The 24,848-nt window shown below is 50.8% G+C and overlaps 1 protein-coding gene across 6 annotated transcripts in view; it reads left to right on the top strand.

The window, feature by feature from the left end:
* The window catches only part of KIZ (kizuna centrosomal protein), a 98,152-nt gene that overhangs the window by 24,947 nt on the left and 48,357 nt on the right, over positions 1-24,848 (top strand). For 3 of the 6 annotated variants that reach the window (XM_071455978.1, XM_071455828.1, XM_071455909.1), the window contains exons 3-4: positions 3,890-3,985; positions 18,814-18,902. The gene's annotated coding sequence lies outside the window, so the exon portion shown is untranslated. Of the gene's footprint in view, positions 1-3,889; positions 3,986-15,353; positions 15,430-18,813; positions 18,903-24,848 lie in introns of those variants that run through there. The other 3 variants (XM_071456194.1, XM_071456149.1, XM_071456060.1) reach the window with 1 other exon arrangement.

Here is a 24,848-nt window from a genome sequence, read left to right as displayed (position 1 = left end):
GCTGCCTGTTCCCCCAGAACCTCAGAAGGCTGTTCTGGTTCCACTCAATTAAAATTCTCTCTGCTGCAGGTGGGCAGGCAGGTACATCAGTGCATCACTGGGCGTGTCACAGTGTCCTCAGTCTCTCCTCAGGGGCAGGGCATTGCAGAATAATTAATACTAATGACCGTCAGGAACCCCATTTCCTGCTAAATTATTAACTCAGAAGTGACAGAAAGATTTCTGTGCCCCCATCTGTGTTGCTGCTAAGGTGGTGAAGGATGCAGTTCTAGATCTGGAGTATTGGCTCCTGTCCCTGCAGCCACAGGCCTTTGAGGTGCATTCCTTGGATTTGGAGTGTTCAGTGGGCTTTGGAATTAAAACTTACACTTAATTCCTGGTGCTCACAGCTGCGAGGAAACAGAGAGCCTCGAGTTCAAACCCCAGCAGGCAAGGGAGAGAAGCCAATCCACGTAATGATGAATTTCCAGCTGAAGCTGTGCTTTGGGAGGGGAAAGGCTGATCCCTGAGCTTCTTGGGGCCCGCTACACTGAGATGCTTCTGCAGCAGCCTCGTGTTGTCAGCTGGCTTGTGCAGGAAATACATAATGCTCTCAAAACGACAGATTAATTACCTTGAATAAACTGGCCTTGACAAGCTCTGAAGGTTTTCAAGCCATTTTCTCTCAGTTCTGAGCATGTGCCCAACACTGCAGGTCCCCCCTTCTGGATGGGCTTGCTCGAGTGGGCTTCTAGTGGCGTTTGAAATGTGAGCTGGTGACAAAATTACAAGGTGGAAGGATGGCAACTAATCAGAGCACAGTGATGCCATTCCTAATTAATTTACCAGCAGCAGCCGCTGATCTGTGCCATTATTAGCAAACTTATTAGTGCTGTTTGCAGGAGTTGCAATAAACACATGGAGCTTCTCTGGGAAAACTCCGCCACTGCCTCACCACCCTCACAGGGAATAATTTCTTCCTAATGCTGGTGCTTTGGAACCCATAAGCTCCTTCCAGGAAGAAGATTTTGAATCCAAACCAAAGTGCGCCAACCTTCCAGCTGCTGGGAGGTTCAGGGAAAAGCAAAATATTCTTCCATTTGAGATCAGTGGAGGGCAAACTTTCATTTATGCCCCTTGCCTTGATCAAGGCTTAAGGGCTGCTCTCTCATCCAGGGCCCTGTGGAGCTGACAGGGAAAGCAGTGCCTTGTAGGACTGGTGTTTTCCTGATGTGCAGTGGGCAGCTTATTGTCAAATTTGTGTCTAAGGGATGAAAAGAGAATAAATTAAATTTTGTCTGGATGCACGTGTCCTGCAATTAATCTTTCACACTAATCTGAGATGAGTGAGATCTCAGCTGAAGGTGGGATGGTTTTTAATCCCTGTTCATGTTCTGCCCGGCTCTGGGGCCTTGGGGTGCTCAGATCCTGGATGTGGGTGGGCAGAGGCAGCATGCCTAGGGCAGGCTCTGTTCAGTCTCTGGAGGAATGCGAATTGCTCCGCTGCCAGTGTTTTTCCTGACCATCCAGTAACTTTGTAATTAATGTGTTAGCTTGTAATTAATGTGTTAGCTTGTTGCCAATTAACAAGCAAAACCGTCTTGGCTGCCAAAGGCTTTTCCACTCCCAGTGTATTCCCTTTTCTCTCCTGCCTTTCATCTCTGCAGTGGGGGGAATACCTCCAATCCAGCCATCTGCCCCTTCTCTCCAGGAATTGTTCTTGTGGCTCCTGGCCTCCTCCCACCTCAGAGGCAGCCAGCCCTCTCTGGGCTTGCCATGCTGCTCCAGGAGTTTTCTTCCTCCTTGCATCTCTGATCCTGCTTTTCTTCCCTCTTGGCTGCTTGCCCAGCTCTTTGGGACCATCTCCCTCTGTTTTCAGACACCCAAATCCTGCTGCTCCATCCCAGAGTCTCCCCTCCAGCTCTGCTCTCCTGCTCCATTGCAGCACCAGCGCTCCCTCATGCAGTCACCTCTTTATTCTCTCCATATGTGGTGTGTGTGTGTGTCTCTGGCAGGATATTTATATAAATTCTTGCTCGCTGCCTTCATAAAATACCCGTTCGGAGTGGGGCTGGGTGGGGTGACCCAGATGCACAAGAGGAAATGTTTCATATCTCGAGGAGCACCGTCTGTGCCCCTTGGCAGCCCCTCCCGCCCGCCTATCAGATGTAGGGCTTAATGGGCTTAAGAATTAGAGCAGCTGCTTGGTGCAGAATTTATTGACTGGCTGTGCATAACGAGGGGAATTAAAATCCTAATTGGCTGAGCTGCTCCCCGTCACCTGGAGAATTTTTAACTTTTCTCAGGGCTCCTGGGCTCTTCCCTCCCTGCTGCCTTGCTCAGGTCGATAGCCTGCGCCAGGGAATCGCAGAACCCTTTATGATCCCTTTAGGATCGTCCAGTCCACGTCCTTGGGATGGTGCCACCCTCTTCCCCAGTAGTCTCCAGGAGGAGGCAATGGTGACAATGCTGTCTGGTGTCCACTGGAGCTGGCCACCTGCTGCAGCTTTTGGAGGAGGTGTTCTGAGTGGATTTCTTGGTGTCACCCAGCACCATGCCAGCGAGGCTGTGTTGCACAAAAAGGATGTTGAAGTGGGCCTCGTGTAGCTGTGGCCACCAGGCCTTCCTGCTGCCTCTCCTGGGAGCCAGAGCCAGGCCTCTACTCTGGGCTCTGCTGCAGCTCCCAGAGACCAGGAGAGGCTTTTCCTCCTGCATCCCTTGCTCTCAGAGAGCCTGAATGGGCACGGAAATGGCCTCACTTAAGGCTATGTCTCATTACTACATTAAGTCAACAACCACTTGAGTATCCAAGGATTTTGATCAAAGCTAGATATTGAAAGGGGGACAAAGAGTGGCAAACTTATTTGACTTCCACTTATTTCCAGAGCCTGTTGAGCACTCGGCTGTACTCCTCACTGGCCTGAAGTGTGCCTGGGAGAGCGGCCGCCTGCTCTCTGCTCCTCCTGGTCAGAGGAGAGGCTCTAGGCTGAGGGGAGGGAGGGCAGCCTCCTCCCTGCCTGTGCCTCGCCTCTGGCAGCCAGCAAAGGAGAAGGGAGGTGTCCCCCTGTCCTGTCTCTGGGGACAGGGGACCCTGTGGTGTGGCTGTCCTGCAGGACCCCCCGGAAGCTCACAGGGATGCGCTGGTGGGACAGGCACCAAGAGCTGCTGGGATCTCGAGTGGGCATTGTCCAGAAAAAGGCAAATCCAGATTCCTGCCTCCTGCTTGGGATTCACTCAGGTCTCTTGAATTCCATTTTCTCAGAGTGGGGAAAGGCAACTGGCTTCTCCTGCTTGCCTGCAGCATCCTCTGGGGATGTGAAGAGTAAGGAGGCAGGAGGAGTTCCCAGTGTGAGCCTCAAACTAGGCCCAGTTTGGGGACCTGCAGCAGGTGGGGTATGCCACCAAAAGAACTCTGAAACTTTGGGCATCCATCGTGCTGTGCCCATCTTTAACACAGACCCTCTTCTGCCCCTGCCAGCCTTGTCAAGGCTGTGCTCCTGCAAGATGTTGGTGCCACACCGAGCTGCCAGCGCAGCAGCACAGAGTCCTTGGGACTTTTTACGTGGAAGTCCATCAGGATTTCGGATTCTGCTGGAGGCAGTGGGGTTTTACTGCAGAGTGTGTCATAGTCAGCCCTGGCTCCTTAGTGCTCTGTACCTAACGACAGTGTAGTAAAAATAAAAGTAATCTACAGTAAATGTATCCCGGGTCCTTATTTAATGATAAAACCCCCTCAGTGCAGTGAAAATAAACTGTTAGTGAGTCTCAGTAGTGTCTACAAAGAGGGTACTATCTCTTGGATTAATATGAAGTCCCCTCCAACAATTCTCAGCGTTATTTGCAGAGGGCTGGAAAACAGCAAGAGGAGCAGCAGCTTTCATGTGTTTGGGTTTTTTTTTTTCCCTTGCAGGCACGTCTAGGCATCATCACTCTGGGCTGAATCAGACCTGTCTGAGCATTCACCCTCCTGTCACAGAAGAAGCAAAGGATGCAGCAAGGCTCAGAGGTACTCCTGCTTTGCATTAAGCCCCACTTTTGTTACCATCCTGAAAACCCTTTGGAAATATGAAAGCAGAAACCTGTTCTGGCTGTGGCTGAAAGGCCATTGAAACCCAGAGAGCCCCCGAGTTTAACGGGGGAAGTCATGGTGAAGGCAGAGTGCAGCATGGGAATTTGCATTCAAGAGGGAGGAAAATGAGGGATTTGGGCAGAGAATAACTGATAGGTGCTGTGAATTCATTAAAAATGGGCTATAAAAGATACACTACAAGGTTCTGGTGGCAGACCAACAAAGCTTTTTTCTTCCCCTTCATTGTTTCTACTGTCACAGGATCCTCACAATAGCGGATAGTTTAGCCTTGTACTCCACGGTTCATTATCTATTCTTCTATTTATTAATGCATTCTTGGGTCTTAGTGATGTGATAAACCATCCACGCTTTTCTTTTATGCTTTAATAGGATTCTTCTGGAACCCCCTCCATGTTTACATAACCTTGCAATTCACAGTTATCTATCATTTATTTCCTACTTTGTGCACTCTTGATAAAGCCGCGGCGCCGAGGGGCATCAGTGCCCCAGCTGTGGGGTGTCACCCATTTGGGCTCCTCGGAACAAAGCCTTCCTTCAAAAACAGGGTCTGTTCCAGAGGGCTGTCCCTCTGCAAGGGCAGGAGGGAATCCTCCAAATCCAGGAGGTTTGGTGCCCTCCATCCCTCTACAGGAAGGTGGTCCAGGCTCATGAGGGTCTCCAGGCAAGGGGACGGGGGTCCTGTGAGCCCCCAGCCCCATGGAGGGGCTGAGCTTGACCTCAGAAATAAACAATTCAGTGTTTTCTCTGGGAGATGCCAGAGCTCCTTGGGAGTAGCTTGGCTGCTGGGACAATTTGCTGCCCAATGGAGCTGGGGCAGAAACTTTTTGTGTCAAACAGGCTTTGGAGGAATGAGCATCGGCGTCACTGCGGGGCCGTTCTCCATCAGAGGCAGCAAATCTAAATATGCCATCTAAATATGACAGCAAACCTTTATTAAGCATACCAGGAAAGGGATGCGAGACCTCATTTATGATTTCATTCATAATCCCTTCAAAATGAGTTGGTACCAGTATGTGATAAGTGGATTATGTGTTAGGCCCAAGTAAAGCCAGACACAATTAGTGCTTTAATAAACCGGTTGTATGCATTACTAACAACTAAGTCATAAGGGAATTGGCGTATTTACAAACCCTAATTAGTAGTTTGTTACTGTGATACCAAATTTAAACAAATCTGCAGCATTGCTGACCATCTGGGTTAGAAATCTCTGTTTTGAATTTAATTAGGAAATAGTTGTGACAGAAAATTGGTCCTTATTAGTTAGCTAACGATCAGCATTGCCCTAATTGAAATGAAGAACTGGCTGGCGGGTTTGTGAGATGTTTAGATACAAGCAGAGACAATCAAAAAATATTCTCTCACTTAGGACTTTGTGAGCTGCGGTGATTGATTAAGTAACATCCCCTTGATATTTTAGCAGCTAAAATGCAAATGACCCAGTGATGAGCATGCATGACAAAAAACCTGGCAATTAGAGCTGTGCATTTCAGGGTTTGCTTTTAAAAGCAGTTCTGTGGGAGCTGGCCTGGTGTGGGTGCTCTGAGGGCACAGCTGTGCCTTCACCTTCACCTTCCTCCCCTCAGGCATCCTCAGGAAGGGCATTGTCTCACCTGGAGTGGGAGCCTGGTGCTTTCCCAGTCCTGGTGCTTTCCCAGAGAGCAGCTCTGACTCGCTGAGGCACAGCCAGCCTGGTTCTGGCACCCAGCACTTTGGTGGGACCTGGCTGTGTCCAAAACCTGCAGCTCTGCCCTGTCCCTGCCGATCAGACTGTGGGTGGCCAGTGGCTGATCCATGTGGGGAATGACCTCCAGATTGGTTCTGGAAGCACACTTGGGGCAGAAGTGAACATCCCAACCTTGCCATCAAAACACAGGCAGGCCCTTCAGGACACAGGCTGCAGTTCTTAATTCATTTGTGCTTCCTCCCTTTATGGTGCTCCACAGGACTCCACAGGATGTTAGGATTCCTGGAAATGTTTCCAGATGAAAGAAAGCACACGTTGGCAATGTCACCCACCCCAGTGCTGCTGTCGGAGCAGCACTGGGTACTGAGGAACTCTTTCTGTCTTGGAGCAGACAATGAAGTTTCTGTAGGGGCTTTAAATCACTAAATGTTGAAAGGAATTCCCCGACGGCTTCATCAGTCACTGTGTAAGATTGTTAGAGATCTCCACCAGCTAATAAATTTGATTTGGGGTTTGTTTTGCTGGCATTTACACAAACCCTCCGAGAACTATAGTTACTGTATTCCCATACAGTGTCTGAATTCCGAATTGAGATGCCCGTTCCCCTCTCCTCGGGGAGGCGAAATAAACCTTTGCCACAGAATATGAATGTCGGTTGTTTTTCCCGGTGAGCTGGTGCATCATTATTATTTGAGGAGATATAGTGTTTGACAAAACCATTTATTTTGTTTCAAATATTTTATTGAGTAATAAAACTCGTTTGTGTTGCTGCCACATGGGGGGATTTGTGCCTGTTAGGCTGGGAGGGAGGCGAGTGAAGGAATGGGGCCCTGCCATGTGTCCCTGCTGTCCTGTCCTGCTGCACCAGGCTGTGCCTGGGGAGCTGTGCAGGCTGGGGGTGCAGGGGGATGAGCTGAGCCCCCCAGCCCTCCCTGCCCCACCCTCCAGGGTGCTGCAGGCTCAGGCCGCCGCACCGAAAAATAAAGGCCGTGTTGTTTTCTGGGACGAGTATTTTTTTTTTTTTCCCCTACCCAGCACTCACAAGTTTATTATGAATGATCCCTTTTCACAGATGTTCCCGTTCTGAATGGGGGAGCAGCAGTGTTTCAGTCTAGAAAGATCCCCTGTGAGCAGAGCCAAGTGCAGCTGAAGGAGGGCGTGAGCTGGGCTGTGCCCAGGAGCCCCTGGCAATGGGCTCGGGCTGGGGAGCTCGGGCTCACCGGGAGTGCCAGGGAGGCAGAGCCTGGCTGGGCTCTCTGGGTGCAAACCCACTCTTCTCCCTGCCCTGCCTCTGAGCTGGGGCTCAGCAAGCTTTGCTGCAAACCCCGCTGTGTTTTGCTCTTTCCTTGGTTTCCTTCTCCCACCCTGGCATCTCTCATCTGTGAGACGGGGCCAAGGGGAATTCTCTTCCACCCCAAGACTGCCCAGGCCTCTCTGAGGACACCATGCCCTCAGAGATGTCCAGAGCAGCCTGGGTAGGAAGGGCTTTGCTCAAGGGGAAGCCAGCAATCCCTGGATTTGGGTTTTTGCAGCGCTCTGCTGCTTCATGTCTCTGTTTTACATGCAGATGTTTGCTTGAAGGGCTCACAACAGGCAGAAAGGTTTCAGCTCTCCTGTTTTAACACAATCAGGAGTGTCCTTTCCATGGGTGGCAGTGCACAGGAGGCCCCATGAGTGTCCATGCAGATGTGCTGCTGTAGCTGCCTCTCAGTGCTGGCGCTGGCAGCTCCTGGGGCCACTGGGGCCACCTCGTCCTTCACCCGCCAGCGGCTGGGGAGTGACACTGATGGTGTGCAGCAGGAGCCCACCTGCCGTGAGCAGCGTGACAGCTGCCACCGAGCTTTCCAGGGGGGATAGGAGGGTTTAATGTCCTGGAAAATGCAGGACCCCGTGGAGCATGCAGAGCATTGGCAAATGGGGACACGTGTCACCCGCACGGTGCGCGGGGAGCCTTGCTGCCACTGCCCCCAGGCCTGGGGCTCAGCCCCCCGGGTGTCCTTGTCCCCTGGTGTCCCTCGTGCCATTTGCTTTGGGGAGCTGAATCCACACGCCCTGAGTAGGGCAGGTTGTTGTTGTGCAGTGCTGAGACCCGGCCACAGGTGCTGCCCAAAGAGTTTCAGGGTTTGTGGTGGACGCTCAGCATCGCTTTCAGCTCACCCCTGAAGCACTGACTACTCCAGCTGGCCAGGCAGGAACAGGCTGTGCAGGGAGCCCCACCTGGGCACCAGTCATCCTTTTGGGGGGGCCTAAAAGCATTTCCTTTGGTGGCTGCCTCGACCCACATGTTTCAATGGCCTCAGGCACATTCTGTCACCGTGGGCGTCTTGGCCACTGCCAAGGTCATCACCAGCAGCGTGTGGGGACTCGTGACTCGCCTGGGAGATGGATGGGAGGCATTGCTTCCCTTCAGCTGGTCATTAGTCCTCGCTCTGGAAAGGCTTAGCAATTCCGACCCAGTAAATTATGTGCCATTCCTCAAAAAAGTGGATGAATAAATGGGGCTAGAGCATGTCTTTTTTTTCGTCCTGAGCTTCGGTGTATTGATTTGGACATATTTCCAGGCCGGGAGTAATCAATTCCCGGGCAGAATAAAATAATTTCGGGCAAACTCTTGGAGCGGCTCGTCATTAATTTGCCTTTGGGGCCGGGCGGGATGCGCTCGGCATCCTCGGGAGCGGTGCCCTGGGGATCTCCCGGGGCTGCCAGCAGGGAGGGCGGGGGCCGCCGGGACTAATGAATGCGCTGTGTTTGCTCATCTTTACAGAGTCCCTTATTACTGCTAATTGGGAGGGACAGTTCAAACAGGCACAGAGGAGCAGTTGTCGCGGGAGCGTGACTTGCTTTCCTAAGGAGCGGCCGGGAGGGAGCCCCGCGCCCGGCGCATCCCGCCTTTGTCGGGGACCCCTCCGGAGCCGGGCACGGCGGGCAGCTCGGGAGCCGCGGCCGGACAGACGGACGTGCAGCTGTCCGGGACGCGGAGGAAGTCAGCGGCTGACGGAAGGGGTGGGCTGCTGGCTCTGCTCATGGGGCCGGGGATGTGCTCGGCATTAATGCGCCCCGCAGAGCCCCCGCAGGGGTCTGTGCCCTGCCTTGTTTTGGGGCTCCCTGGCAGGAGGGAGATCTCCCCTTTCCGTATCTCGCCTTTCCCAGTTATTTATACGTTTGAGTGTTCTCATCCAAGCTCATATTCCTTCATTTATTGCTGCTTTGCCTAATTAAAACCTTTTGGATTATTCCCCTGCACGCCGAGTGCTCCTTGCAGCTGGGTACCAATTCCATTTCTACAGCAGGATTGACCCGCTGCACTCATTTTTAAGAGATTTTTTTTTTAATGTTACTTGGGGAAAACAGCTGTAAGCATAAATGTTTCGGAAATAAGAGGAGGATGGGCTTTGTTTCTCAGCCACGTTTCGGGTTTGTAGTGCTGGACAGCAAAGGGGAGTGGGCTCAGGGAAGTGGGTCCGTGGCAATGCCAAGGGTAGGACAGGCACTGTCCCTCTGTCCTTCTGGAAGCTGGGGGTGTCCCCTCAGGCTCAGCATGTGCCCAGACATGCAGTGGAGCAGATGGGGCCCCCTGAGTGGGCTCAGGGCTGCTGCTGAGAGCTGGGAGAGAAGGGAGCTGCTGGCTTGTTTTGAGGAATCAGGTCTGGCTCGAGCCTTTTAGTTTTTGCTTCTCTTTTTCTAATATAAAAATGAAGGTTTCCACAGTGAAAAAACTCGGTTTCTCTTTGAATGGGTAATTCCTCTCCCTTAAAAAAAAAAAAAAATAACAAAACCACAAACCAAACCAAAACCTCCACATCTCCTGTTTGTGGTGCAGGAGGATGGAGATTATGTGCATCTGCAGCCTGGCTTTAAATGCGCTCCAAAGGCGTATTGTGCACACGTTGTCCCTGAAGAGGATAAACCTAAGGGAACAATCTTAATCTCAGAAGTTCGCACCCACAGCTAAAGCAGTGGCAGAAAACACTCTGTGTGTGGCTGGAATCCTCGAGAGGAGCCCTAGCCCTGGCAGAGCAGCCAACAAGAGGCATTTTTTCCTCTTGCGTGTGTGGCGCAGATAAATCGAGTTTGTTTTGCAGCCCATTCTGCTTTAGATTTCCTGTGTCATAACTGAATGAATTTGTTGTTCATTGATACCTTAATATATAGGTTGTTGGGGAGGGATTTTTTTTTCGAGGGGGAAAACAATGTCCCCTTCACTCATGCCTGAATGGATTCATTTATTCTCCCTAACCTCCGGAAGTCATTTATTTTGCCCTACGACAGCTGCAGGGTCTGTTTGTGTAGGAGGGCTGGCAAAGCCCTGCCCTTCTTCCTGCCCGTGCCCAGCTCCAGTGGGGCCAGGATGGGCTCGTGGCCTTTGGGAAGGACTTGGGACAAAACTGCCCTCAGAAATGGCTCTGCTCTGCCCAGGGTGAGGCCACGGCACAGCGCTGCTGCTCTCCTCTGCTCTCCCCAGGGATGCTCCTGGGTGTTTATTTCAGTTCCTCTCTGCTGCTCTCCTCTCCCCAGAGATGCTCCTGGGCGTTTATTTCAGTCCCTCTCTGCTGCTCTCCTCTCCCCAGGGATGCTCCTGGGCGTTTATTTCAGTCCCTCTCTGCTGCTCTCCTCTCCCCAGGGATGCTCCTGGGCGTTCATTTCAGTCCCTCTCTGCACACTCTGATGGGTCCTAATCAGCAGCAATTTAATTAATATACATGCCTTTGCAGAGGTTGTGCTTCACTGTAACTTAGCAGTAGCTAGGGACCCTTTGGTGGGAATGTGGGATCTTTTCCATTTATTAAGGAAGGAAGGGAATTGCTCTCGCTGAGGAGATGTCACTGTTGGTCCACTGTACCCAGTTCAGGGAGGCCAGAAACTTCTGTGTGCTTCAATGGCCAAAATAAATGTTAAAATCTCGTGCTTCTCCAAAAACACTTCCCAAACACCCTAAAGCCATTTCCTGGGAGAAACCAAACCCCACACATGTCCAGGCTCGACAGTGCCACCAGGCCCTGTGGATTATCCCTGCAAGCCTGGAAACAGCTGTTTGAGCTGGTGTAGAAAGGAGAAGGGAGGAACTCGTGCTGCCGTTGTGTCAGGTGTGGCCAGGCATCCTTTGGTCCCCTTGGGCACATTAAAAGTGTCCCTTAATGTCACTACTGAACTTGGGGGAGAAAGGTGAATTTCCTTCCCTCTCAGGGGATTGAAGGGAATGAGGAAGGAAGCCCTCCATGGATCTGTACTCATGGCACTGTGTGATACCCACTGGGCTAGAGCTGCTCCCCCAGACTCCCCCCGTGTGCCTTGGCACATGTTTGACTTCCACAGAGCCCCATGGAACAGGTGTGTGCCAAGTGTCCAGCTGGGCACTGAGACTTCATCCCTCCCTCCCCTGCTAAAGGGTTGCAGATCATCCACGGTCCAGCCAAAATCTCCTCCTTTCCCACTGCACCTTGGCACCTGAAAGAAAACCCGGCTCTGGAGGTTTGGGGTTGTGTTCCCAAATTCAGAGCCAGCTCACCTCCCCTTGTTATCCCCACCTGTGCTCTGGTCACCTCCTGGAGCTCTGCCATCCATGGGGACCAGAGCCAGGACACTTGTCCCTGTGCCATGGGAGCGTATCCAGGGACAATGCATCCCCCTGGGTCGCTGGGGGCAGGGTGCCCACAGGTGGGGAGGGAGGCTGGAGCCGCTGGCCGGGCTCCACGCGGAGCTGCTCTCGGTCATCCCCGGGCTGCAGAGGCAGCAGCACCGGCCAGCTGTGCTAATCAGGAATAATGTGCAGCTTAGCAGAACTTCTCCATTAAAAGGTTTTGAGAATAATGTCGAAAATGAATGGCTGGGGAGGTGGGGAGGGAGGAGAGCCCCGGCAGACCCCGGCTCCGAGCGTGCAGTCACGCTGCGCCTCAACCTGGAGCTGGGAATTGGTTTGGTTTGGTTTTTTTGTGTTTTTTGGTTTTTTTTTTTTAATTTAAAATTCAAATGTCTGATGTTCTTAAATTGAACAAATGATATTTTAAAAAAATATATCAGGCTCCAACATCTGCAGATTATGATTTGCATTTTGAAATTGGCTGCTTGAATTGAACAAGGATGAATACTGTCACTCTTCTTTCATTCGCTCCATTTATTTAATGAAATGCTAGAGGTCAACCCTTTGTCCTTAAATTAGTTACTATAAAAATCTTTTTGTACTTTTCTGCTTGTTATGATGTCTTCTAAGCAGAAGAAAAGGTTGCCATTAATTATGTCTTTGTTGAATATGGATATCTATTCAGAGTTAGTTAAACAGTTTCAAACAAAATTAGCATCGAGCAACTCGAAGGCCAGCTTTAGGTTGGTTATCAAGAATTTTTTGCTAAGAGAATGCTCTCCTGCAAGTGTGCATTATCTAATATATTCAGCTTTCAGTTGCTAATTTTTTTTCCAGATGAAGATGGGCTTAATTGAGGTTGTGCTTTTAAGTTTGTAGAGCTCTTCAGCATCTCATACAAAAGCATCTAGAGGCTTTTCATTTGTCTTGAGTATGTTTTAGATGTACAAATATTATTTACTTTAAACTCCAAATCAAAAGGCACGCTGTAACTATTTTAAATAAAACATTATTCTCTGCTGAAATATATATAAATTCAAAGGGAGGCTTTTTTTCATTATCACTTAATTTATGTGAAAGAGCCACTATTAGCAAATTTTAGGATAATACTGTGGGAGCGGTTTAGTGGCTGGTCTCGAGCAGGCATTTAGTTGTGTAATTTCCTCAACAGAGACAGAGGCTGTGACTTGGGGGTGACACACAGCCCCAGTTCAGGCACTGCTTGGAGCTGAGAGCCTCTGGAGCAGGATTTGGGGATTACGCCAAGCTCCCTGCCCGGGGAGCCCGGGTTTTTGGGAACAGCCCCCCTGGCTGGGTGCTGTCTCTCTGCCGAGGGCTTCGGGCTGGTCTGTTCTCCACTCCCTGCCAGCCCAAGGTGGCTTTCAGGGGAAGACAGGGCTGGCTGGCTCCTGAGGTGCCCATGCCAGGGGTGGGACACTGCCGAGGCTGCTCTCTGCCTGCGCCATGCCCCGGGCACCAGACAAAAAGCCCTTCCTTGCCTCCAGAAATGTTTCTTAGCAAATCCTAAGAGAGCCAAGCTCCTTGGTGTGTCACCCAGGCTCTGCATGTGTGTGTGAGGCACCCAGGCTTTCCTGGCTGTGTGGCCTGGGCAGTGTGGAGGGGCCGGCAGCAGCTCCGGGTGATCCAGCCCTGAGCCAGACAATAACGGGAGCTGGGAACAGAAACAGGAGGAAAAGCTACAAGCGGGGGAAAAAAAAAATAAAATAAAAAGGAGACAATTAGGAAAAGTAATAAGAAAATATAAATGTGGTAGTGGAGGATTAGTCCTAGTCATTGGAAATGCAAATGATCTCCGTGCTCGCTCCCAACATCTTTTTTCTAGGCTTGTGTTTCAGAAAGGATTTTTCTCTCGTTGTGTTTTTTTTCTCCTTTTTCCTCCTCCTCAGAGCAGCAGTGCTGCTTTCCCAGCAGCATTAAATATTCCCCAAGCTGAGACACTAACCTTGTAATGCTTTTAGGTATAATATACAGACTTTTTTTTTTTTTCATTTTAAATGGTAGCTCATAATGACATTGTGGAGTAGGGATCCCGAGTCAGCCTTATTATCATGGTGTCTCCTTGAGCTGAACCTCTGAGAAATGTGAAGGGGAGACCTTTTGGAATGAAGAAATCCTTTAGCTGCCTATAATTATTTATTAAAATAGGCGGCCGGGATGAAGGCCGGGGAGGGGGAGGGAGGAGCAGCATCCCCGTCTCTCCCCGTCCGTCCCTCCGTGCGGGCACACGGAGATGCACACCCGGGCAGCCAGCAGGGCCGCTGCCGCGGCCGGGATGGCACTTGAGACGTGTAAAACAATGGCTGTGCAGCCGGAGAGATGCAGCGTGCCCGGGTGACGCGAGTGGTTCGGCACCGCAGGGACGCGGCTGCGGCGTCCGGCCCGCCCGGAGCATCCCGCGGGATGCGGGGGTCTCACGGCAGCCTTGGGAAGGATGTAGGGAAAAGGGAAATGAGGATGGGAGCAGCGCTTTCCCACTCTGTGCGCGAGTGGTGAAAGCGAAACCATTCTGCTTCATTAGCTGGATAAGAGAAAGCGGGGGAAAAAAAAAGGGGAACAAAAAAAAAAAAAAAAAACAAAAAAACCCAAAACCCCAAACAAAACCCGACCAAAAACCCGACAAAACGCAAATCAAACAAACAAGAGAGGCACAAAGCAAAAGCCCTCCAAGGCACCAAGCAAACCTTGCTGGGATTTCACGGAATGCTCGCTCCGGTGGCCGCGGACGTGTCCAGCTCCGGTGCCCGGGAGCGCTGCCGCGACCCTCTCCCTGCTGCGGCGGCAGAAATTTTATAAACTTCGCCTACTTTAAAAAAAAAAAAAAAAAAAAAAATCTTTGGGGTCAATTTTCCACTTGTGCCTGTAGCTCTTGAACGAGTACTTTTATGGTTCCTTCTAGCGCGCAGGATTTATCTGCAGCTCTGTGAAGGGCTTTTACATTTAATCCAGCGCTGAAGTAGTAATTTGTCGCCGGCGCTTCCTAGCAGGCTTTTCTTTTAACTTAGCCGGGATGCGGGCCCTTTGTGCGGGCTAATCTGCGCCGCACAATGCCCGGGCAACCCGATCGGGGCCGAGACAGGGGATGCGGTGAGTGCGGGGCGCAGGGAACGGGCTGGGGGCACCGCGACCCGGCCGGGAGCTCCTCCGCTGGGTGTTCCACGGAGCCGCCGCCGCACGGAATTTATAGGAGCTCCTGTGCCTTTTCTGCAAACGCTCTCTTTTTTTAGTTTTTTTTTTTTTTTTTTTTTTTTTTTTAATTTTTTTTCCCCAAGCCGCTTGGATAATCGGTTTTTTAAAATCAAATTTAAAGTTCCTCTTACATTGGCGATAACGTGCTCGGGGTTGGTTTTTTCATAAAGGAGGCAATGCTTCATAGCCTGTCCGTATAGATTTTTCAGGGAGAGGGAAATATCATGGTAAAGGAAGAGAATCTTTTACCAGTTCTTTTTTTTTTTTAATTGAAGTATGGCAATTTTTAGAATAATTTTTGAAGCGAGAGTTTCACTCTTCTGCCTTGCAGATGCCTGTCTTTTTTATTAGAAATAGTGTTGTTCTGATACCAGCATTGTGGACGGATATTTTATTCCAGATGCAAAAACATCTCGGGGATACGTTTGGACATAGCAGAAGCGTGTGAAATAGTGCCCGACAAATATGAAATAGTCTCTCATAAATAAAGATACCAAAGCCACAATATTAAAAATGGGAGCAGCTCTGCCTGCCTCCCTTTTATCACAACATTTCTAAACTAGACTGATACCGCAGGCGGCTTTTTGGTGACGGCTCAGGAAAGAAACGCTGCTGTATTTACATGAATTATGCCTGTGCTTGCTTTACACTCTGTCCGGGGGCCAACCGGATCCCTTTTTTCTACCTTGGGTAAATGTCAGCGCGCAGCACCTCTAAGTAAAAAAAGCACTAAAAAAGCGTCTTTTGGGAGCCGTGTGCCCCAGGTGTGGGCAGGGCCAGCCCCCCCGTCCCTGCCCAGTGCTGGCACGGGCATCCCTGAGTTGGAGCCCGAATGATTCCAGCCGCAGCCCGGGAATCTCCGCGAGCCACAGAGAGGGGAGCCCGCTGCAGGTACGGCGGCGGCACGTGGGGAGGGAGCTTTTATGGGCATGATTTAGTGAATATGAGAACATATTTTGTGCTCCATTGTTTAGACTCAAGAAGGCATAAAATCTTTAACATCTATTTATCACGTAGCTGTTTTAATGTAAACATTTGTCTATTTGGATGAAGTGTTTTCATTATTAAGCTAATTTCCACATGTTTCAGATAGACTGATGAGTTCGAAGCAGAGCACTCGCTGATGAGAAACGAAATTCGGCCGCGGCTCAGCCTGCTGTCAGATACATCTTCATTAGTTTTTGTCATTCACTGATGGCAAATGCTCTATAAATGAGATGACGATCAGGTCCGCCTTGATAACTTGCCTTATCTCATTAGTTTTCACATCAAAGTTAATCAGCAATGTGAATTGTAATTGCTGGAAGAGACAATGCAATAGATCACTCGGCCTTTTTTTTCTGCGTGGCATCTTGAAACATCAGCAGGCTGGTGTGAGTAGATAGGCTCCGAAGGAAAATGATGTGGAAAGCATAATAAGCAAGCTGCTCGGAATTAATGAGCTTACCCAATAAGAAAAGAATAACCAATCAATGTGAGCTGGGCAAATATAATTTAGGAATAATTGCTTGATTGGTTGTCTATAGTAGGCTGATTTGACCACACACAAGGATTAAGAATTAAGATGTCAAGGCAAAAAAATAATTTGGCAACTGAGGGCATGTAATTTTTTGTTCCCCTCCCTTTACGACTGGAAGCGATTGCTGTTTGATATGTTATTCCCCGGGAATGGAAACATTAGACGGGGTGGGGTTCTTCCTCTCCTTTATACGCTCCTTTTATCGCACAAGGTCTTTCAAACCTCGCCGGGGATATTGCGGCACGGGACATTAAAAACGAATGGGGGAGCGGGAAGGGGGGGGAGTAAAATAAAACTGCAGAAAAACCCCCAGACGTCTTCATTTGTGAGGCTGCACGGCGAGGAGCAGGGGCTGCACTCTCAGCACCGTGCCTGGTGTCGGCAGAGCCCGTGCCCCGTTCCAGACCCCGATCCGGAGCGCGATTCCCTTTCCGTGCAATTCTCCCCACAGCCATTGGCCAATTAGTAAAGAACCCTTATATTCTTCTATCTAAACTACGGGGAAGGTTCAGCCAGAAGGTAAATTTGCTTTGATCTACATTACACCTAATTGAGTCACCACCAATGTCTCTATCCCAACATCAAGAAATGTGAAAATGTTAGATTATTTCACTGGGGATTAAACCTAATTTTCGCGTGTTCTGCATTAACCTATTAGGCTGACTCATCTGCATTGCTAATGCGGCTCAGGCAGCTGTCACCGCTAAAGAAAAACATGATCATGCAATCCTTGAATGAATGATTCCAGCTCTGATTAGTGTTAGTGAAGTTAGCTGAGCCCTGGTGATAAGGCAGGAAAATTCCCAGGTTGCCAATAGCTTTGAAAATTATCAGACTCCGGGCAAAAATGTAGCTGGCGGCTGGCGGGGCCTCCCTGCGAAGGTGGCATTATTTAAGGCCGTCTCTCTCTTCGGGCTGCTCGCTGGAACGTGGCTGCTGCTGCTGCTGCTGCAGCTCCAGCTCCAGCTCCAGCTCCTTCCAAGGGGCTGTGCCAGGGGTACGGATTAAAATGCTAATGGGGAGCGACCTGAGCGTGGACAGCCGCAGGTTTTTTCCCTGCTTGGCCGCATCCAGGCTTTAAATGCGGTTTCCAGAGGGCAGCAGTGGTGATGCCCAAGCGGGAGAAGGGCCCTGGGGGGCCGGCACCAGGCAGGGCCCCGGGCTGGGCTCTGCTCTTTGTTCCCCAGAGCCGTCAGCTCCAGCCGTTCCTCATTCTATCTGTCAGATTTAAATAGGAAAAAAAAGGGGGGGGGAAAGCAACAATGGCCCATCCCCTTGAGATGGGAAAAAATTTAGGAGTGAGTTATCCCCGAGCAATAGAGCCAGGAGCCAATTTAATCCGATTAGCGCCCGCTGACAATGGATGCTCCTCACCCATTGTGGACAGAAGCTTTCGCTTTATTTGTTTCTATTAGCCGAGAACCCAAGATATTGGAAAAGTGGAACTTTGCCCCAACAATTGAAGAAAAAACAAATTGAGAGAAATCATCTAAAGTGTCAATATTGATCTTTTGGCCCTGGCTGTGTGCGGAGAGGACTTGTTGAGTGCCCAAAGTTTGCTGTGTGCTCTCGGTGCTCCCTGAGCAGGGGGTGGTGGCAGCTCTTCCCCCCGGGATGGTGGGTGCTGAGGCGGAACAGAGGGGTTTCCATGGGAAAAAGACTCGGGGCTGTTCACCACACCACAGAGCTGAGAGGAAATGTAGCAGGGCTTTAAACTGCCAGGCACCTGCTGGTGTTAACTCCCAGCTCCTCGGCGCACACGCTCGCTGCAGGTGTCGGCAGAGGCTCCTTCCCATCACATTTCATGGGGAGAAGCTGCTTTCCACACACCTGGAATGCATTCTCCTGTCTCCCAGCACCGATATCCGTGACAGCCACAGCTCCGCTCGGCGTCGCCAGCAACTCCCCCTGTCCCTTTGTGACAGTGGCGTCGCTCCGGAGGGGACAGGCCACACCTGGGCTCCATGTGCTGCTGCTGCTGGAGCCACCTCCCTGAGCCACCTGGGCATGGCCAGGGTTGGGCAGGTTGGTGTGACCAGACCTGCTGCAAGGCCTGCTTCGTTTCTGAGAAGGAGGATTCCCCTCCGTGCTGCCCTGTGCATCCAAACCCTGCAGACATCCGCAAGAGCCCTGGGAATGCCACACTGGAGATGTCCAAGCCTGTCAGGCATTGCTGGGCAGTGAGGGGCAGGGTGGAGGTGGACACCAAGGTCAGCACAGGGTGGTGACCTGTTCCCTCTAGATCAACACTGCTGGCATTAAAACACGGCCTTCAGAGCCCCAGGTATTCCAAGGGCAATGGGGGGAGAGGGATGCATGGCAGCAGGAGCACTCCCTTCACCAAGGGGCCTTCCTGGGGACCCCCAACATGGGCTGGCAGTGCTGGCCAGGACAGCAAACAATAAAATTCAGGGTTTTACCCCCAAGTTTTTTGCTGTCTGGAAAAGCAGGGACCCACTGAAAAGAGCAGTGTTCCCAGAAAAGGAGCTACACTGCAGGTTGGGAGAGGTGCCTGTTAACACCCCAGGCTCCTGGAGTAGCTGCAGACCAGAATTTTGCATCCTGATCCACACCCTTGCAGGTCAGGGCAGAATTTCCTTGAGCACCCATCCCTCTCCTCCCTGGTGGTGCTGCCCTGTGAGCGACAGCCTGCCTGGGAAAAAAGGGTCGGGGGAGAATTATTTCCCAGACCTGGGCCACAAAAATGTCTTCTTATCCTAAAATAGGATTATTTTTTTCTCTCCCCTCTGTTCCAGTGGACGGCTCCAGGTGTCAACTGAGCAAAGTCAGGATCAGCTGCAGTTATTCCAGAGTACGTGTCCACGTGCAGAATATTCCGGAACAGGTATTTCACTTTAAATTCATGCCCCGTCTTATTCCAGAATATTTTCCCTGCATAGAGAAGCACTTGGCTGGGGTCTCTGCTTGCTGCCGTGCTAGTGATAAGATGGATTGGCTGATCTAATAGGTCTTTTCAATCTCTGATTTTGAAAGCTAAGATTGGGAAATTAATTTCAGAAAGGTCAAAACAGAGCAAGGCTATCCTGCTGCTGTGCGATGGATCCTATTTTTTTTTTTAAATCTGCCTATTGAGGGAAAGGTTAGTTATTCAGCATCCTGCAAAAAGAAAGAAATAAATAAAGCAGGCCGGGGAACACAGGAGTGTATAGATCTGCTGACCCATTCGCAATCCTCAGTTAATGAGAGCGCCGGGGAGCGGCGGCGCTGAGAGGCGCCGGGGCCGGGGGCGCCGACCCCGCGGGCGGGGAGCGCGCTGTCCCCTCCTGTCCCCTCCTGTCCCCAACACGCGTGGCCCCGGCGGTGGCCCGAGCCTGGGAGGTCTGCTCCCACCCCCGGCATGGGGAAACGCTGGGCACGTCCCTGGGGTGCCCACAAAACCCAGCCCCAGGCATGGAGAGGGAGAGAGATGTTGCTGGGAGCCGCTGTGGTCGTGGGGAGGTCTGGGGAGTCGCGCCGTGGGGTTTTAGTGTGGAGAAACAGAAGATTCAAAAGGAGAGGGAGGGAAAAAGAAAAAAAACAAAGGCTTTGTGTAGGTATTTATTTCCCTGCTTTTTATTTGCTTGTTGTCTTCCAACACAGCCAAACAGTAAAATTGTGTTAACTTTTTTACTAAATTGCTTTAGTGCTTTTAAAGACCAAGGAATCAGGGGGAGAGCAAACCGGTTAGGAGGGGATGACTTCTTAATTAACAGCAAAATAGATTTCTCCTGTTTGTTTGCCTTTTTTTTTTTTTTTTTGGCGTCTCCACATGGTATAGTCAGCAACCTGCTGAGCTGTCCTTCCTCTGTCCACTCCTCTTCTTGTGGATGAATATGGGATGCTGGATTTTGGGAAGTGGGGAGAAATCCACCAGTTTCAGCAGCACTGATCAGACCTTGTCCCAGCAGCCTGGGGAGGTTGAGCTGTGCTGGGGAGGTGCCGCCTGTGGGGAATCCTGGTGGCTGCTGCTGTGCCTGGGATTGCTGCTGATTGCAGCCCCATCTCCCAGTGGGATCTCCATGGGAGCTGCTGCAGGGGGGAATGGGGTGAGGGACAGACTGAGGCAGCTGAAGAGCTGAGCTGTGGCCAGTCCAGACCTCACAAGGCCCCTCTGCCCAGTTTAAGGACAGGCTATCCTGTGAGCACTAACCTGGGTCTCCTCAGAGCAAACCCAGAGAATCCTGCTGATTGCTCTGGAGATGGGATCCTGACTGGAGTACCTGGCCAATGCAACATTAATTAACACCCCCATCTCAGGTGTAATTCACCCCTGAACCTGTACGAGCCAATGTCGCTTCACAGTTCCCTCTTTGCAGACAAATCCTAAACGTGTGTGGATCCAGGGCTGCCCCTACCATTCCTGGAGCTCTCCACTTCCTGCTTTTCCTGTTGCTTTCTGCAGCCAGCTGTACAAAACCCAGACAGGAATGATGGGTAAAATAAATATCTCCAGCTGAGGATTCTGCTCCCAGGTTCAGTCGTAAATGGTAATTATTAATCAATATACACAAACTACTTCATTTCCTTAGCACATCAGGCCGCACTGGAGGTAAAGCATAACTTGGGAAATGGGTTGCATATCTCATTCTGAACACAAGATGCCAAGGAAAATTCTGGAGCACACAAACCATAACATCTGGGTTGTCCTTTACCAGCAGAGAGTCCCTAGCAGGTTTGACTGGACACCAGAGCACCTCTGGTGCTGGGCAGAGTTCTTGCACCTTGGGATTTCTTCCTGTAACTTTCAGAGGAATTTTCCCCAAGTCCTCATGTTCCTCCCCTATGAAAGGCATCTTTACCTGCAAGAGAATCCAGGTGTCCAATACTCAGTCTCAGGGTCAAAAACATATTTGGGGCTTTATTATCCTGTTTTTTCTTTTTTTTTTTTTAATGTGTGCTGTGGACTTGTTCAAATTCAACCACCACTTAACTGTATAATTTGACTGTTTTATTATCATTAATGCAGTAACTTCACACACAGAGTGTGCACTTGTAGCAAACAGGCATGGAGAAACAGAGTGATTCTTGGTGAGGGCACCACAAAGGTGTGGCTCTGTTGGCATGCCCTGGGGTCCCCAAAAACTGTCCCTGCACCATCACGTGCTGGCTTGTGGCTTGGGCTGCTCCATGGGGATCTCTTGCCCTGGGAGAGTCCCAGCTTTCCTGGGAGCTTTGCCCTGGCTGAGGGCCCCACCCCAGAGCTGCTCTGTGGGCTGTGGGTCCTCAGCCTCGGGCAGATCCCAGGAACACCGGGGAAATAGCCATAAACCCTATTTAAATAGGGAGCTGGTGGGAGGGAGAGGGGAACATTTATTACCATCTAATCCCGCTCAGGTTTTCTACACCATATGTCTGAGCAGCAGAACATGTGAAATGTGTACTAATTACTCTGCCTGTGTCATGTGTGTATATTTTATATGCAGTCCCTGACCTTTTTGTTAATAACTTCACATTATATTCATTGACCTGAAACAAATTGAATTCAGTGGCACTCACTCCAGAATTGAATTACATAGTCTTCTTAATTGGTCTCTTATTTAAATGTGGAAAAGTAACAGTTTACCACCTGTAATTATTCTTTTCCTTAAGAAATTCCTGTGGAGAGCGTGTGTGTGCACGCCCGTGGCACACGTGCCGGGCTCGTGTCCGGGAGGAATTCCCACAGGAGCCCCAAGCCCAGCTGGCACCGAGGGGCAGAAAACAAACCCCAAGAGTTTTTTAAGAGTCCATCTGAAGCAAAACCACTTGTAAAAGTGTGTGAAAGCCCTGGAAGGATCTCCTCTGCTGGGGGAAAGGGCAGCCCTGCGCCAGCAGCCCTACTCAGCCCCCACCAGCCAGCATTCCCCGACTTTGCCAGGTCCCATCCCGGGACACGGAGAGCACAGAGAGTGGAGGTGGGAGCTCTGGGAAGGCTGACCCACCCAGAATGGAGGTGGGAGCTCTGGGAATGCTGACCCACCCAGAGTGGAGGTGGGAGCTCTGGGAATGCTGACCCACCCAGAGTGGAGGTGGGAGCTCTGGGAATCCTGACCCGCCGTGGGAGAGAGCGCTCCTGGCTGGAATCTCCGCTCGGCTCTCATCTTTCCGAGGCCGAGTTAATTGCCGAAGCCGTGAGGAGGAGACTTACTCTTTACTTACTATATTTAACTTAAAAATGCAAATGTTATTAGTGTCCCGATCAGTGATAAGAGTGCCTTTGTGCCAGGCTTTAACCTCCATTAGGGGGGATTAGGAGAACGTATCCACATTGGCATTTTCCAAGTGTCACTGTGACAGCACTTGCTGCACAAATGCCTGGCTGTCACACTGAGGTTTATCACCAGGTTTTTTCCTGCGAATGCAGACTAATAAGCCCAGAAATTACAATTGCCTCCCTGCCGAATCTGTGATAGGCGGAAATAATGATATCAGTGCCCTGCTAATCTCCTGCCTCCGCGCTTGGCACCAGCCTATTGAGTCACCTGTCATACGCCGCTTTGATGAGGCGAATTCAATCTCTCAGCTATAATGACAATGGAGCCATTTTAATGTTTGGAAATGATTATGTGAAGGTTTCTCTTTGCTCTGTCTTGGCAAGCAAACCAGGTCAGCGTTCCGGCTGTGTCTCCCGCCGCCGCTAACGACTTGGAAGGAGCTGGCCTGTATTAAGTGAATATGCCAAGTTATTAGAAAGGAGATGCCGAAGGCAGCTGGAGGGGGGGAGGCTCTTTTTATTTCCTTTTTCACAGCAAGCGTGAGCCTGAGAAGATGCTTCACACACGTGAGCATCTCCCATGCACCCCTGGTGCCCGGCGGGCCACGAGAGCCCCGTGCGCTGCGTGCCGGCAGCCATGGGCTCCTTGCCCCAAAATCCACCTGGGAATGGCTGATTTGCACAACAGGCTGCATGGAGCTGGCTTCATGGTGAACAAACCAAGCTCCCAAACCTCTTCCAAGCCCTCCATCCTGCTGCTGGAGGGCTGCACCCAGAGCCTGGTTGGGCAGCTGTGGAAAGAATCTGCGGTGCTGGATCCACCCCCGCCCGGGTGTCCGTGTCAATTCACTTTGGGGTAGAGACACTGAATTTCTCCTTCTCTCAGGTGTGTCTCTGTGTGTGAAACTAGGTCCTTGGAACAGGAGCTGAAACACTTGGTTTGTTTATTTGACTATTAAAAAAAAAATTACTGTTTCCTCAAGCTGCCAGAGGTTCCAAGTGCTTGGAGGAAAGTGTCTGCAGCTGGATGAGGGTTTAAGTCACCTTGGAGGAGCGCAGGGTCTGTCAGAGCCCACTGCTGGAATTCCATAGGTTGGGCACCACCTGGGGACTCTTGGTGCTGCCCAGTCTTCCAGCTGGATGGCCTCTCCCTGGCATCTCTCCCAGGATCCCATGGGTGTGGGTGACACGGCCATGGCCCAGTCCTGCAGAGAGGCTGGCACATCCCAGCGGGAAGCGCCGCTTCCCACGAGTTTCCATCACCACAGACCTGCAGGACCCTCTGGCACTGAGGTGTTTGCCACCTTCCCTTGGCCTTCCCTGCCAGGGGATGGGTTTTAACCGATATAACATTAATTTTCCAGGATCTTGACCAAGTCTTTGCTAGGGCAGGAGTAAAGCAGCAGAATTTCAGATGTCAAGCTTTTATTAAGGTGAGTGTTCAAGACTGGCCCTGGATGGGTGTCCTGGGCCACTCTTCAGTGGGTGAAAGACAATTGTTGGGCTGGAGAGAGGACAGAGCAGAACCCAATTGACCCAGACCGTGCAGGGAGCAGCGCTGAGCCCCTTTCACCGAGGGTCCTTGCTAAGAAATCTTTTTTATTAGAGCTGAGTGCTGGAATTATTTCAAGGAAGCGATTATCTGCCTAATAACGACTGTGTGACCACCACAGAAAGAACCAAGGCAGCGGATTTGGGGATGGGCTGAGCAAAGCAGTGGTGACACAGGCACACGGGGCTGTCCCCAGTGACACGGGCACACGGGGCTGTCCCCTCCTGTGTGTTTGGAGGGATGCTCCTGCTGGGAGCTTGGCCTTTCTGGTGGGAACGGGATGGGTGATGGCATGGACGCTGGGATGTCCTTTGGTTGTGGAAGAACCCAGCTTGGGGCTGGGTGTCACCCTGCTGCCCTGCCAGGCTGGTGCCTGCGTGGTGGGGAGCTGGGCACCCCCACATCCATCTCCCCTAATTAAGGCAGCCAATCTAATTAGGGCGGTGCCCCGCGCAGCCACCCCATGGGGGCGCATCAAAGCCAGCGTGGGGCTGGCGCACGGGCAGCGCAATTACCCAAGTTAAGAAAACATCCCTGTAATTAGCCAGGCAACTCCGAGCACAAGGAATGGAAATTAGTCACAGCGCAATAAATTAGTCGGTGCATATATTACGTGCCGGGAGCACCCCGGGGGCCTCCTGTTTTCAAAGCTTTGGTTTGCAGCCCCATGCCTCTCAATAAAGCATTCATCCCTAGGTGATTATGTGCCAGCAAAAGGAGTTTTTAACTGAATTACAAATTTTCTTTTCTAATTCTTTTGTAGGCAGAATTGGGATCCCTCACTTTTTTCTATTTTTTTTTCTTTTTTTTTTTTTTCTGAAGGTCCGGGGAGCAAAGCCACTTCCCTCCCCCTTCAGCTAATAATTAATTTTCAGCTTTTCAGGGTGCTTCAAGACCCTGCATTGTTTGCTTTAATTGGGAGCGGTAGTTAAGGAACTATTTCAGAATCCCTCCCCAATTCTGAACTATTTTAGCTGTCGTTTCTTTCCTGGGGGAAGAAAAGGGGAGGGCGAAGCAGGAAATTGGACTGTAGCAGCACATAACAT

The sequence above is a fragment of the Agelaius tricolor genome, unplaced genomic scaffold (genome assembly GCF_023055355.1).
Source record: "Agelaius tricolor isolate 1412-34295 unplaced genomic scaffold, bAgeTri1.0.p SCAF_1, whole genome shotgun sequence".
NCBI classification, from domain to species: domain Eukaryota; kingdom Metazoa; phylum Chordata; class Aves; order Passeriformes; family Icteridae; genus Agelaius; species Agelaius tricolor.
Note: the sequence above shows the minus strand (reverse complement) of the source record. Positions and strands in the feature narration are given on the sequence as shown.